This window comes from Nycticebus coucang, chromosome 20 (genome assembly GCF_027406575.1).
Source record: "Nycticebus coucang isolate mNycCou1 chromosome 20, mNycCou1.pri, whole genome shotgun sequence".
Taxonomy (NCBI): Eukaryota; Metazoa; Chordata; class Mammalia; order Primates; family Lorisidae; genus Nycticebus; species Nycticebus coucang.
Window position 1 is genome coordinate 9,985,079 of NC_069799.1, and position 14,922 is coordinate 10,000,000.

At 38.9% G+C, this 14,922-nt stretch overlaps 2 pseudogenes across 1 annotated transcript; both read right to left on the bottom strand.

The window, feature by feature from the left end:
- Window positions 1–10,148: 10,148 nt before the first annotated feature.
- LOC128572981 (heat shock protein HSP 90-alpha-like) lies at window positions 10,149–12,539 on the bottom strand (annotated as a pseudogene). The gene has a single exon (XR_008376289.1). The product of XR_008376289.1 is annotated as a heat shock protein HSP 90-alpha-like (transcript).
- Window positions 12,540–13,761: 1,222 nt separating this feature from the next.
- LOC128572983 (serine/threonine-protein kinase RIO2-like) overlaps window positions 13,762–14,922 on the bottom strand; it is a 19,473-nt pseudogene continuing 18,312 nt past the window's right edge.

Below are 14,922 nucleotides of genomic sequence, written 5' to 3' on the forward strand. Positions count from 1 at the left end.
AGAATGTGTTTTAAGTCCTTCCAGGTAAATAGAAAAGATGTAAAATCTCCATCTTTTTATGACTGAATAGTATTTCTTTTTAATCCATTCATAGGTTGATGGGCATTTGGGTTGCTTTCATGACTTGGCAATTGTTAATTGAGCTTCAATAAACATTCTGATGCAAATGTCTTTGTGGTAAACATGAATTTTGTTCTACTGGGTAGATGCCTAGTAATGAAATTTCAGGATCAAATGGAAGGTCAAATTTGAGTTCTTTGATAATTTTCCATACTTCTTTTCATAAAGGTTGTATGAGTTTTCAATCCTACCAGCAGTGTAGAAGTGTTCCTTTCTCTCCACATGCACACCAGCTTCTGCAGATTTGGGACTTTGTGAGGTGCGCTAATCTCCCTGGAGTTAGGCAATATTTCAGAGTGGTTTGGATTTGATTTCTCAGATGATTAAAGACAATGAGCATTTTTTCATGTATTTGTTTGACCATTCATCTGATCTTCAGAGAAGTTTCTGTTCAAGCCTTTGATCACTTATAAATGGAATTGTTCGCTCTTTTCTCTTCTTTTTCTTTTTTTTTTTTTTTTGAGAGAGTCTTTGTTGCCCTCAGTAGAGCGCCATGGTGTCACAGGTCCAGCAACCTCAATCTCTTGGGCTGAAGTGATTTTCTTGCCTCAGCCTCATGAGTAGCTGAGACTACAGGTGCCTGCCACAATGCCCAGCTATATTTAGAGATGAGGTCTCGCTCTGGCTCAGCCTGGTCTCAAACATGTGAGCTCAGGCGATCCACCCACCTCGGCCTTCCAGAGTGCCAGGTTTATAGGTGTGAGCCACCACGCCTGGCCTGTTTGCTCTTTTCCTGTTGATTAATTTGACTTCTCTGTAGATTCTACTTATCATGCCTTTGTCAGATTCACTTCTTCCATTCCACAGGCTGTCTGTTTGCTGTGCAGAAGCTTTTTAGCTTGATCATCCCGTTTATTTATTTTTGAGGTTGCTGCAATTGCCAGGAGGGTCTTCTTCATAGATCTTTTCTGAGGCCAATATTGTCAAGCATTTTCCCCACACTCTCTTCTAGAATTTTTATTGATTTGTGTCTTAAACTTAAATCTTTTATCTAGTGAGAATCAATTTTTGGCAAAGGTGGGAGATGTGGATCCAGTTTCAGTCTCATACATGTGGCTAAACAGTTCTCCTAGCACCATTTGTTAAATAGGGATTCTTTTCCCCAGTGCATGCTTTTGTTTGGTTTATCAAAGATCAAATGGTGATATGTGGCTGGGTTAATCTCTAACTTCTCAATTCTATTCCATGGATTGATATCTCTATTTTTGTGCCAGTAACATACTGTTTTGTTGACTATAGACTTGTAGGATAACTTGAAGTCTGGTGCTGTGATGCCTCTAGATTTCTCTTTGTTTCTAAGAATTGTATTGGCTATTCAGGTTTTCTTCTGGTTATATATGAAATGAAGTACATTTTTTCAAGTTCTTCAAAGTATGATATTGGTGCTTTGATGGGGATTGCATTAAACCTGTAGATTGCTTTGGGTATATGGATATTTTAACAATGTTGATTCTTCCCAGCCATGACCGATGGTATGTGCTTCCACTTGTTAATGTCTTCTGCTATTTCTTTTTTCAGATTTTCACAGTTCTCTTTATAAAGATCTTTCACATACTTTAAGGTTATATTTGCGTTATATTTACTGCGTTATCGCCTGAGCTCACATGTTTGAGACCATATCTCTGTATTCATCTTCTTTGGAGCTACTTTAAAAGGTGATTTGATTTGATTTTCTTTGATTTGATTCTTTGATTCTCAGCATGAATATTTTTGGCATAAATGAAGACAACTGATTTATGGGCATTGATTTTATATCCCAAGACACTGCTCACTATGTCACCCTGGGGAGAGTGCTGTGTTGGCACAGCTCTCAACAACCTGAAACTTTTGGGCTTAACCAATTCTCTTGCCTCAGCCTCCCAAGTAGCTGGGACTACAGGCACCCGCCACAATGCTGGGCTATTTTTTTGTTGTTGTTGCAGTTGTCATTGTTGTTTAGTTGGCCCAGGCTGGGTTCGAACCTGCCAGCCTTGGTATATGTGGCAGGTGCCCAAATCACTGAGCTACGGGCACCAAGCCAACCCAAGCTTTTCATCATTGCATGTAATATCAGCTGTAGGTTTTTCATAGATGCCCTTCAGCAGCCCTAGGACATTCCCTTCTGTTGCTACTCAGTTTAGGGTTTATCATAAATGGGTATAGATTTGTCAAATGTTACTCTGTGTTCATCAAAATAATACTTTTTGGTATTCTATTGCTGTATTATATTGACCAATCTTTGGATATTAAGCTGCATTTCCATTTGAGTAAAATCCTGAGTAAAAATGGTCAATAATGTTTTTAATGTTGTTTCAATTAGTTGGTTATACATTTTGAAGATTTCTGTATCTATATTCATAAGGGATGATGATGTGTAGTTTTATTTTTTTGTAATGATTTTGCCTGTCTTTGTTGTCTGGGAAATACTGTCCTCGTAGAGTGAAACTAAGTTTCCCTTATTCTATATTTCTAGAAGTGAGCTTAAGAAACCTGTATTAATTTTTAATTAAGTATTTGATAGAGTTTCTAAGTAAATTAGATTGCATCTGGGCTCTCTGTATGGAAAAGTTTCAAATAAATTTAATATTTTAATTTTTGCATTCATATAATCTATTTTCCCTGAGTTTATTACATTAATTTTATAGATTGTATAGGGATTTATTTCTAATTTATCATATTCCACATTTCTAGATTTTAAGGCAATTGAGATCAAAATTTTAAAAAGTAATATGCAAAAATAAAGGTTAGCAAGGTTTCCTCAATGTCTCAGGGTCTCCTGTGGGCAGGAGAAGGGCATTATTGTACTTCATGCATTTAATTCCTATATTTACTACATGGGATAAATGGCGGCATATAATCTGTACTAATTTGAAGAATGTTCTAATTGTATTCAAAATAAAAATCTGACCCATGGGAGGCACCTGTGGCTCAAAGGAGTAGGGTGCTGTCCCCATATATCAGAGGTGGTGGGTTCAAACCTGGCCCAGCCAACAAATAAAATAAAAAATCTGAGCCTATCTTTCTTTATCAATATTTAGATGGACAAATGTAAGTTTGAATAAAAATAGAAAATGACACAGTAAATGAAGAATGGTACAAAGTCATAAAACTCTGACAAAGCAGATTTGTTAATACCTAGATTATACCTGTTTTTTACACAACTCCCATGTGTTTATGTATATATACTTAATGATAAGAAGTTTAGCGTATAGCTCAAAGTGAGGACATATTTATAATCATTTGGGTGATTTCAAAGCATCATAGAAATCAACTGTTCTGGTACAAAACAAATAAATGAACACAAAAAGTGTTAAGTAATTTTGTTAAAAAGTTTGATTTGGTAATTAGGTACACACATAAATGTCATTTTTGGTACTAAACAGAAGATAAAATAATTTTTAAACCTTATAGAAAAGATTTTTTTTTTTTTGTAGAGACAGAGTCTCACTTTATGGCCCTCGGTAGAGTGCCGTGGCCTCACACAGCTCACAGCAACCTCCAACTTCTGGGCTTAAGCGAGTCTCTTGCCTCAGCCTCCCGAGCAGCTGGGACTACAGGCGCGCGCCACAACACCTGGCTATTTTTTGGTTGCAGTTTGGCCGGGGCCGGGTTTGAACCCACCACCCTCGGCATATGGGGCTGGCGCCTTACCGACTGAGCCACAGGCACCGCCCTAGAAAAGATTTTATAAGTACTGTGAAATGACAATAGAAACCATCAATTACAGCATAACCAATAAGTAATATGTAAATAACCACATGCACATTTCCTCTAAGTAATTTTAAATAACTACTGGAGAAAATTTAAACCAACATTAGTTTAGTAGAGTTCAAGTATTTTTTTTTTCTTTTTTTGAGAGAGAGCCTCACTTTGTCACTCTTGGTAGAGTGCTGTCACATGACAGCAACTCAAACTCTTGGGCCCAAACGATTCTGTTGCCTCAGCTGCCCTAGTAGCTGGGAGTACAGGTGCCAGCCACAATGTTTGGCTATATTTTTTTTGTTTAGCAGGCCTGGGTGGGTTCCAACCCACCAGCCCCAGAGCATGTGGCTGGTGCCCTAACCACTGAATTACAGGCACCCCCAGAGTTCAAATATCCATAAGAAGAAAGCATTTTCACTGGAGCCAAAGGACCTACATTTACTTAATTAATTCTATCAATACTGAATTTATGGTACTGAAAAACTAAGTCTGGCCATAATCAGGTCTCATACATTAAAGTGGGAGATTGCCACTTTATAGTTCATGTTTTGGGCAAAAATATATTCATAAATACTATTTGGTGCAGACATCTAAAAATACTCAAATGTTATCATTATTCATAAATTACTTGACAAATTGAATTATAAAATATGGGCACTTTCCAAGAGCACAAGTAAATTAAAAGAAGAATTCATAGGAGTAATCAAACCAAAAAGCCAATTTTCCTTCAGAAACTGTATAATCATGTGGGGACTGTTCAACTTATCCTTTTGGACTAAACAAGGAAAATTACCAAATGAACTTATCCCAAAAGTAAACTTTTTCAAATGTGCAAACCAAATTATTTTCAAATTGTAATTTCTTATGGAATATGAAGCAAGGTGAGAAGATCATCTCTAGAGCCTGTGTAATACAGAAAACAGAGAAATAAAGAGTGCTGAGAGAAATTAGTGTCCATGCTATAATTGGATACCTAGCTAAAATGTCTTTAGAAAATAAGAGTAACATTTTATTTTTGGAAATAAAAAATAAATGAATAATGTAAAACATTGATAAATTTTATTACCGATAGGAGCTTCTTTAGATAGAGAAGTTTTCTGATATGAAATTCAGGGAAGCAAAATAAAAGATAACAAATTTCTTTCTTTTTTTATGGTGAAAAGTTATATATTTAGAATTAGCAAGCTGGACTTGGGTTAAATGATCCCAATTTTGTTGGCAACGTCCAAAGCATCAGAATCAGAAGCCAGTGGAACATCTGCCTTCTTCTTGTCATCAGGCCTGATGAGGGTGCTGACCTTGGTCAGCTTCTTCACACCCTGTTTGATCTGGTGCTCATTGGCTTTGACATCCACCATGAACACAAATGTGTTGTCTTCGATCTTCTTCATGGCAGACTCAGTCGTCAGGGGGAACTTGATGATGGCATAGTGGTCTTGCCAGCTTGTGTCTTCTGGGGACACTCTTCCAAGGATATTTGGGTTGTCTCCAGAGCCTCAGAGTCTTTGCTGCTGGAAAGTGGATGATGTACATATATATATATATATAATATATCAGATAGATATATTATTTTATTTCATTTTTTGTGGCTGTGGATGCCTTTTAGCACTGTCTTCTTGGCTTTGGATGCCTTTGCTTTGGCTTCCGCCAAAGGGGTGGGACAGGAGGTTCCTTCTTTGCTTTCAGTGCCATCTTGTGAAAAGCAAGACAACAAATTCCTAAAACATATGGGATATCAAATCACGGTGGACATTGGACTTTAAAAATCATCAGGAGAGGGCGGCGCCTGTGGCTCAAGGAGTAGGGTGCCAGTCCCATATGCCAGAGATGGCGGGTTCAAACCTAGCCCTGGACAAAAAAAAAAAAAAAATCATCGGGAGGTGGAGGCAAGATGGCTGACTGAACCCAGCTTTCCACAGAAGCTCTCGTCCAGGAGGAGAGTTAAAGGACAGAAATTTAGCAAGTAACCTGGTGGATTAAAGCTGTGCCAAGAGAGAAGGTTGAAGAATGCACATCAACCCTGCTGAGGTGAGCTGTGACCCCAAGGATACAAACAAAAGGTACAAAATGCATCTCCAAATGGATGGGAGTCCCCTACCCCATGAGAACTGCTCAGAGTACCCCATAAACAAATGAGCAGAGTTCAAAAGTCCTCCCATTATATCCAAAGGGACATACCCTCTAAAAATTGGACCTACATCCCCTACTAGGGTGCCATGGTGCTCTCTTGGCAGGCATAAAACTGTATAAAACTGTATATATTCTCTACCTGCAATACTGAGCTCCCCACACTCCTCTCCACTCGCATTCTGAGGTCTGGAAACCTTTCCCCCAGGAGTCCAGATTCTTGAGTATTTTCTTGAGAGGTGTGGACAGGGCATGGACTGCTGCTGGTCAGTGCTGATTCTGTGGCATGGGAGTGAGGAGAGGATGGTCGGCTGAGAAGAAACCATACAGGAGCAAGCGGTGGTGCCCTGAACACAGAACAGCAGACATTTTTTGCAACAATAGGGCTTGCCCCTGGATATTCTGGAGTCACAACCCCTGTCTCTCTGGGCAACCAGAGGAGGCTGAGCATATTGTCCGGTGGCAGCCAAGGGTGGAACAGATCTGGGACTGAAATGCAGGCCTGGTGAGTAAAGGGTTTGCCTGAGGCAGTACCGGTCTGTGTGGAGTGCAGGGACTAGAAAACGCACATGCAGAGCCGGCAGATTCCCAGAGCAGGGCTGACACAGAGGACCGCTTTACTGAGCCTAAGACACACCCGGCCCTCAGGGGATCATTACCCAAACAAAGGAGGGCACGCAGAGGCTGGAATACAAACTGCAACCGAGACTGGGCAGCAGCACAGACAGGGCCTGAGGCACAGGTTCTGTGAAATCAAAACAGCTTCTCTTCTGCTGGGGAATTTAGCTGGGAAAGAAACAAATTCTGCAAAGTTGTTCTGTTCTGTCAGTAACATCAATTAGGGGTGGGGCTGGAACTGAGTGAACAGCCCTAGCCTCCATTTAGCATCCGAGGTTGTCAGGCCTCACCTTCCACTGCGGATAGTGGCACAGAGAAGCATTCTGGCTGACATAGATCTCCCAGTGATTCAGGCAGATGCAAACCCCTGGAGTATCTGATCATTGAAGGCAACTGGGTCACAGCCCTGCGGGGTTATCAGTGACTGGGTGTGACAGAGGTGCAAGGTGGGGAAGGAGGCATCAACCTTCCCAGACTAATCTATTTGCTGGGTGGGTTCTCCTGACCTCAAGGAGCACCGGAGCAAGTCATATTTGAGTTGTCAGCAGACCCCTGTGATCTAGTTGCTAGAGACCTTTTCAACTCTCCCACCTGAGACAGGTGCTGACTGAGGCAATTGATTTGGACCTCTTGAATTAGGCCAATCGCCCGAGGACTATCCAAGTGGTACCCTGGGTGTGTTGTTGTAGGAAGGTTTGATTTTCCTTTTCCAATTGTTGCCTGTGGGGGATGGGGTGACTTAATTGCTGGTATTTCTCCACAGCTGTGACTTCAACCCAGAGTAACTGATTCAGTAGGGTCAGACAGAGACCAGCTGAAAACAAGACAGAGCCACTTAGCCCCACCACACCAAGCAGGTGCCCAGTTTATCAGGCCATGGCACTGTACAGGTTCTTGGCAAAGCTCCATGGGAAAAGGTACAGACACAGTCCCAGCTTTGGGGCAAAGAGCTGGCTAATCACTACTCCTGGAGCCCTGAACCCAACTTTTCTATACCCACTCATCTAGTCAAATGATCTGAAATAATCATGGGGTGGAATCAGTGGAAAAACTCTGGCTCATGAATAACCAGAGTAGATTAACCCCCAACCCCCAAGGAAAGATATGGCAGATGTAACTGAAGATCCCATTCATAAACAGATGACCGAAATGTCAGAAATCAAATTCAAAATTTGGATTGCAAACAAGATTAATAGAATGGAAGAACATTTGGAATTAGAAATTCGAGGAGAAATTTAAAAGTTGTCTCAAGAATTCAACAAATTTAAAGACAAAACCACCAAAAATTTTGACACATTGAAGCAAGAAGTTGCAGCCCTCAAAGATCTGACAAATACAGTAGAATCCCTCAGTAACAGAGTGGATCAAGCAGAACAAAGCATTTCAGACATTGAAGACAAAGCTTTAGAATGCTTCCAAATTCTCAAAGTGGAAAAGAAATGGAGAGTGAAACAGATCATTCTCTCAGAGAGCTCTGGGATAATTCAAAGAAGGTTAATATCCACCTCATTGGAATCCCTGAGAGCGATGAAGTGGCTTCGCAAGGCACAGAGGCTCTTCTCCATGAAATTATGAAAGAGAATTTTCCAGACAAGCCAAGAGATTCTGAAATCAGATTTCAAAACCCCAGCACGACTCAACCCAAATAAGACATCCCCCAGGCACATCATAATTAATTTCACTAAAGTTAATATGAAGGAGGGAGAATTCTGAAAGCAGCCAGATGTAAGAAAACCATAACACACAAAGAGAAGAATGTTAGAATGACTGCAGATCTCTCTGCTGAAAACTTTCAAGCCAGAAGAGAGTGGCCATTGACTTTTAATCTCCTAAAACAAAATAACTTTCTTTCTTTTTTTTTTTTTTTTATTAAATCATAGCTGTGTACATTAATGTGATCATGGAGCACCATACACTGGTTTTATAGACTGTTTGACACATTTTCATCACACTAGTTAACATAGCCTTCCTGGCATTTTCTTAGTTATTGTGTTGAGACATTTACATTCTATATTTACTAAGTTTCATATATACCCGTATAAGATGCACTGCAGGTGTAATCCCACCAATCACTCTCCCTCCACCCACCTCCCCCCTCCCTCCCCTCCCTTTCAGCCCAGGATCCTGTATGCAGCTAAACCGAGTTTCATTTATGATGGAGAAATTAAATACTTTAATGACATTCACATGTTGAAGAAATTTGCCATAACTAAAATAGCTCTTCAGGATATTCTCAGACTTATCCTCCATAATGACCAGCACAATCCTCTACCACAAAAGTAAACTCACTCAGAAACTTTTGATCAAATTCCAACTTCCACAGTGGTGAAAGGATTAAAAATGTATGCTGGACTTGTGAAAAACTTGATACCCAAAATATTACCAGACTTATCAATATTCTCCATTAATGTGAACAGCTTAAACTGTCCTCTAAAGAGGCACAGGCTGGCTGACTGGATAGAAAAACTCAGGCCAGATATCTGTTGCATACAAGAATCTCATCTTACCTTAAAAGATAATTATAGACTCAGGGTGAAAGGATGGTCATCCGTATTTCAGGCAAATGGAAATCAGAAAAAATCAGGTGTTGCAATTCTATTTGCAGATACAATGGGCTTTAAACCAAAAAAAGTAAGGAAGGACAAGAATGGTCACTTCATATTTGTTTAGGGTAATACTCAATATAATGAGATTTCAATTAGTAATATCTATGCACCCAACCAGAATGCACCTCAATTTATAAGAGAAACTCTACCAGACATGAGCAACTTGATTTCCTCCAGTTCCATAATAGTTGGAGATTTTAACACTCCTTTGGCAGTGTTAAAGATCTATCTATTGGATAGATCCTCCAATAAGAAGCTAAGCAAAGAAATTTTAGATTTAAACCTAACCATCCAACATTTGGATTTATTTTTTATTTATTTATTTATTTTAAACTTAAGTATATTTGTTACAACCCTTTTTAAGTAGATTGTGACTTGGGCACTACATTTCCATTCACAAGCCTCACTTTTCAGATAGCTGTATAACACGCATGGGTAGGCTTCTAATTTTGCTCCTCTAAACAGTAACTTTTCTTTGGAAACAAGCCCTGCGTAGTTTCATCAAGTTGCTTCACTTTATATTTCTAAAGTACCGGTACATGCAAAAACTACAAGGGGATGAAAAGTTTAAAAAGTAGAGCCTAGAAGATACACTTAAGTCATTTGAACAAATGGTTTTCTTCTTCTAAACATCAAGTTATGTCCTGAATACTCAATGACAAAAAGATTTGGTCTACCAAGGAATCTGGCTTGATAGCTAAATACTCTAGGCCACAACATTAATGTAGGTTACATACATCTTACGGCATTTTACCTCAATCTCTTAAAATAAGTCAATGTGAACCAAAAAAGCATTACTAGCTCTGCTTCAGTGCCTAAGGTATCACAGTATCACACTTAGATGTAGAAAGAAATCTTATCTTTCCTTTAAAGTATTTTATATCATGCCATATAGAATTTTTAAACATTAAAAACCAACAAAAAAAATACTTGAAAATGTATTATCAGAGGGAATGAAGTATTGAACACGTATACAAGTAATTTGTCAGGGAAAGCTTAGTCTACTTCTTCCATGCGTGATGTATCATCATCTCCTTCAAGAGGTGGATCTCTTCAGTTACAGCAGCATTGGTATTGTCAGCAGTAGGGTCATCTTCATCAATACCCAAACCAAGTTTGATCATCCTGTAGATTCTGTTAGCATGTGTCTGGGGATCTTCCAGACTGAAGCCAGAAGACAGGAGTGCAGTTTCATAAAGCAAGATGACCAGATCCTTCACTGACTTGTCATTCTTATCAGCCTCTGCCTTTTGCCTTAAGGTCTCGATGATGGAATGGTCAGGATTTATCTCCAAGTGTTTCTTTGCTGCCATGTAACCCATTGTTGAGTTGTCTCTGAGGGCTTGAGCTTTCATGATTCTTTCCATGTTCGCTGTCCAGCCATATGTACTTGTCACAATACAGCATGGGGATGTAACCAATCAGTTTGACACAACCACTTTTTCAACTTTTTTCTCCAGGATATCTTTCATGATTTTGCAGAGGTTTTCAAACTTTGTTTTTTTCTCTTCCTGTTTCTTTTTCTCTTCTTCATCTTCTGGAAGTTCCAAGCCCTCTTTGGTGACTGACACTAAAGTTTTCCCCTCAAATTCTTTCAGCTGTTGGACACAGTACTCATCAATCGGCTCGATCATATATATCACTTCTAAGCCATGCTTCCGAAGATGTTCCACGAAGGCTGAGTTAGCTACCTGGTCCTTGGTCTCACCTGTGATATAGTAGATATGTTTCTGGTTTTCCTTCATTCTGGTACAGTAGTCCTTGAGAGAAACCATCTCATCACCTGAAGCAGAAGTGTAGTATCGCAATAGCTCTGAAAGCTTCTTTCGATTTTGAGAATCTTCATGTATTCCAAGCTTTATGTTTTTAGAGAACTGCTCATAAAACTTTTTGTAGTTCTCCTTATCTTCTGCCAGTTCAGTAAAGAGCTCTAAGCACTTTTAGACCAAATTCTTTCTGATAACTTTCAAAATTTTGCTTTGCTGCAACATTTCACAGGAAATATTTAGAGGGAGATCCTCAGAGTCCACCACTCCTCTAATGAAATTCAAATATTCAGGGATTAACTCCTCACAGTTATCCATGATAAAAACTCTGTGGACATACGACTTAATGTTCTTTTTCTTTCTGTTTTCAAATAGGTCAAAAGGAGCATGTCTCGGGACAAAAAGCAGAGCTCTGAATTCCAACTGTCCTTCAACTGAAAAGTGCTTCACTGCCAAGTGATCTTCCCAGTCATTGGTCAAGCTCTTATAGAATTCTCCATACTCCTCATTAGTTTTATCATCAGGATTTCTGGTCCAAATAGGCTTTGTTTTGTTGAGCTCTTCATGATCAATGTACTTTTCCTTAATCTTCTTCTTCTTCTTCTTGTCACCATCTTTCTTCTCCTCCTCTTCTTCATCAGAACCAACATCTTCTATTTCAGGTTTGTCATCAGACTCCTTTTCTTCTTTTTCTTTCTCCTCCTCCTTGTCTTCCTTTTCTTCTGCCTCATCATCGCTGACTTCTTTATCACATTCCTTCTCCACAAAGAGAGTAATGGGATAGCCAATGAACTGAGAATGCTTCTTCACAATCTCCTTTATTCTTCATTCCTCCAAGTACTCCGTTTGGTCTTCTTTTAGATGGAGAATAACCTTTGTTCCATGACCCATAGGTTCACCGGTGTCAGTCCTAACTGTGAATGATCCTCCTGCAGAGGACTCCCAGGCATACTGCTCATCATCATTATGTTTGGTGATTACAGTTACTTTCTCAGCAACCAAATATGCAGAATAAAAACCAACACCAAACTGGCCAATCATAGATATATCTGCACCAGCCTGCAGAGCTTCCATGAACGCTTTGTTTCCAGACTTGGCAATAGTACCAAAGTTATTGATCAAGTCAGCCTTGGTCATTCCAATGCCAGTATCCACAATAGTAAGGGTTCGATCTTGTTTGTTTGGTATGAGATTAATGTGCAGCTCTTTCCCAGAGTCTAGTTTACTGGGATCTGTCAAACTTTCATATCTGATTTTGTCCAAAGCATCCAATGAGTTTGAAATGAGCTCTCTCAGAAAGATCTCTTTGTTGGAGTAGAAGGTATTGATGATCAATGACATCAACTGGGCAATTTCTGCCTGAAAGGCAAACGTCTCAACCTCCTCCTCCTCCATTGGTTGGTCTTGGGTCTGGGTTTCCTCAGGCATCTTGGCTAATGGACCGCATGGGACCCACAGTACAGCAGCACCCAGACGCTGAAGCAACTCCAACATTTGGATTTAACAGACATCTATAGAACATTTCATCCCAACAAAACTGAATACACATACTTCTCATCAGCCCATGGAACATACTCCAAAATCGAACACGTCTTAGGTCACAAGTCTAACCTCAGTAAATTTAAAGAAAAATTATTCCTTGCATCTTCTCAGACTACCATGGAATAAAATTTGAACTCAGTAACAACAGGAATCTGCATACTCATACAAAAACATGGAAGTTAAATAACCTTATGCTCAATGATAGCGGAGTCAGAGATGAGATTAAGAAGGAAATTACCAAATTTTTGGAACAAAATGACAATGAAGACACGAATTATCAGAACCTCTGGGATACCCCAAAGACAGTCCTAAGAGGGAAATTTATAGCACTGCAAGCCTTCCTCAAGAGAACGAAAAGAGAGAAAGTTAACAACTTAATGGAACATCTCAAGCAACTGAAAAGGGAAGAACATTTCAAACACAAATCCAGTAGAAGAAAGGAAGTAACCAGAATTAGAGCAGATTTAAATGAAATTGAAAACAAAAGGATTATACAACAGATCAATAAATCAAAAAGTTGGTTTTTTGAAAAGGCCAATAAAATAGATAAACCTTTGGCTAACCTAACCAGGAAAAAAAAGAGCAAAATCTCTAATTTCATCAATCAGAAATAACAAAGATGAAATAACAACAGACTCCACAAATAACAGCAGACTCCAGAAATTCAAAAAATCCTTAATGAATATTACAAGAAATTTTATTCTCAGAAATAAGAAAATCTGAAGGAAATTGACCAATACTTGGAAGCACATCACCTTCCAAGACTTAGCCAGAATCAAGTGGAAATGTTGAACAGGACTTTATCAAGTTCTGAAATAGCATCAACCATACAAAATCTCCCTAAAAACAAAAGCCCAGGACCACATGGCTTCATGTCAGAATTCTACCAAACCTTCAAAGAGGAACTAGTACCTATATTACTCAACCTGTTCCAAAATATAGAAAAAGAAGGAATACTACCCAAGACGTTCTATGAAGCAAACATCACCCTGATCCCCAAACCAGGAAAAGACCCAACAAGAAAAGAAAATTGTAGACCAATATCACTAATGATTATAGGTGCAAAAATATTCAACAAGATCCTAACAAACAGAATTCAGTAACACATCAAACAAATTATACATCATGACTAAGTCAGTTTTATCCCAGGGTCTCAAGGCTGGTTCAACATACGTAAATATATATATATGAAATCACATAAACAAATTAAAAAACAAAGACCATATGATTCTCTCAATTGATGCAGAAAAAGCTTTTGATAATATCCAGCATCACTTTATGATCAGAATACTTAAGAAAATTGGTATAGAAAGGACATTTGCTAAACTGATAGAGGCCATCTACAGCAAACCCATAGTCAATATCATATTGAATGGAGTTAAATTGAAATCATTTCCACTTATCAGGAACCAGGCAAGGTTACCCATTATCTCCACTGCTCTTTAACATTGTAATGGAAGTTTTAGCCATTGCAAATAGAGAAGAGAAGGTGATCAAGTGTATCCAAATAGGGTCAGAAGAGATCAAAATTTCACTCTTTGCAGATGATATGATTGCATATCTGGAAGACACCAGGGATTCTATACAAAACTCTTAGAAGTGATCAAGGAATACAGCAGCCTCTCAGGTGACAAAATCAACATCCATAAATCGGTAGCTTTTATATATACCAACAATAGTCAAGCTGAAAAAACAGTCAAGGACTCTATTCCATTCACAGTAGTGCCAAAGAAGATGAAAGATTTGGGGAGTTTATATGACAAAGAACGTGAAAGAATTCTATAAAGAAAACTATGAAACTCTAAGAAAAGAAACAGCTGAAAATGTTAACAAATGGAAAAACATACCATGTTCATGGCTGGGAAGAATCAACATTGTTAGAATGTCCATACTACCCAAAGCAATATACAATTTTAATGCAATCCCTATTAAAGCTCTACTGTCATACTTTAAAGATCTTGAAAAAATAATACTTCATTTTATATGGAATCAGAAAAAACCTCGAATAGCCAAGACATTACTCAAAAATAAACACAAAGCAGGAGGAATCATGCTACCAGAACTCAGACTATACTATAAATCGACAGTGATCAAAACAGCATGGTACTGGCACAATAACAGAGAGGTAGATGTACGGAACAGAATAGAGAACCAAGAGATGAACCCAGCTACTTACCGTTATTTGATCTTTGACAAGCCAATTAAAAACATTCAGTGGGGAAAAGACTCCCTATTTAACAAATGGTGCTGGGTGAACTGGCTGGCAACCTGTAGAAGACTGACAGTGGACCCACACCTTTCACCATTAACTAAGATAGACTCCCACTGGATTAAATATTTAAACTTAAGACATGAAACTATAAAAATACTAGAAGAAAGTGCAGGGAAAACTCTTGAAGCAATCGGTCTGGGTGAATGGTTTATGAGGAGGCCCCCCTGGGCAATTGAAGCAGCTTCAAAAA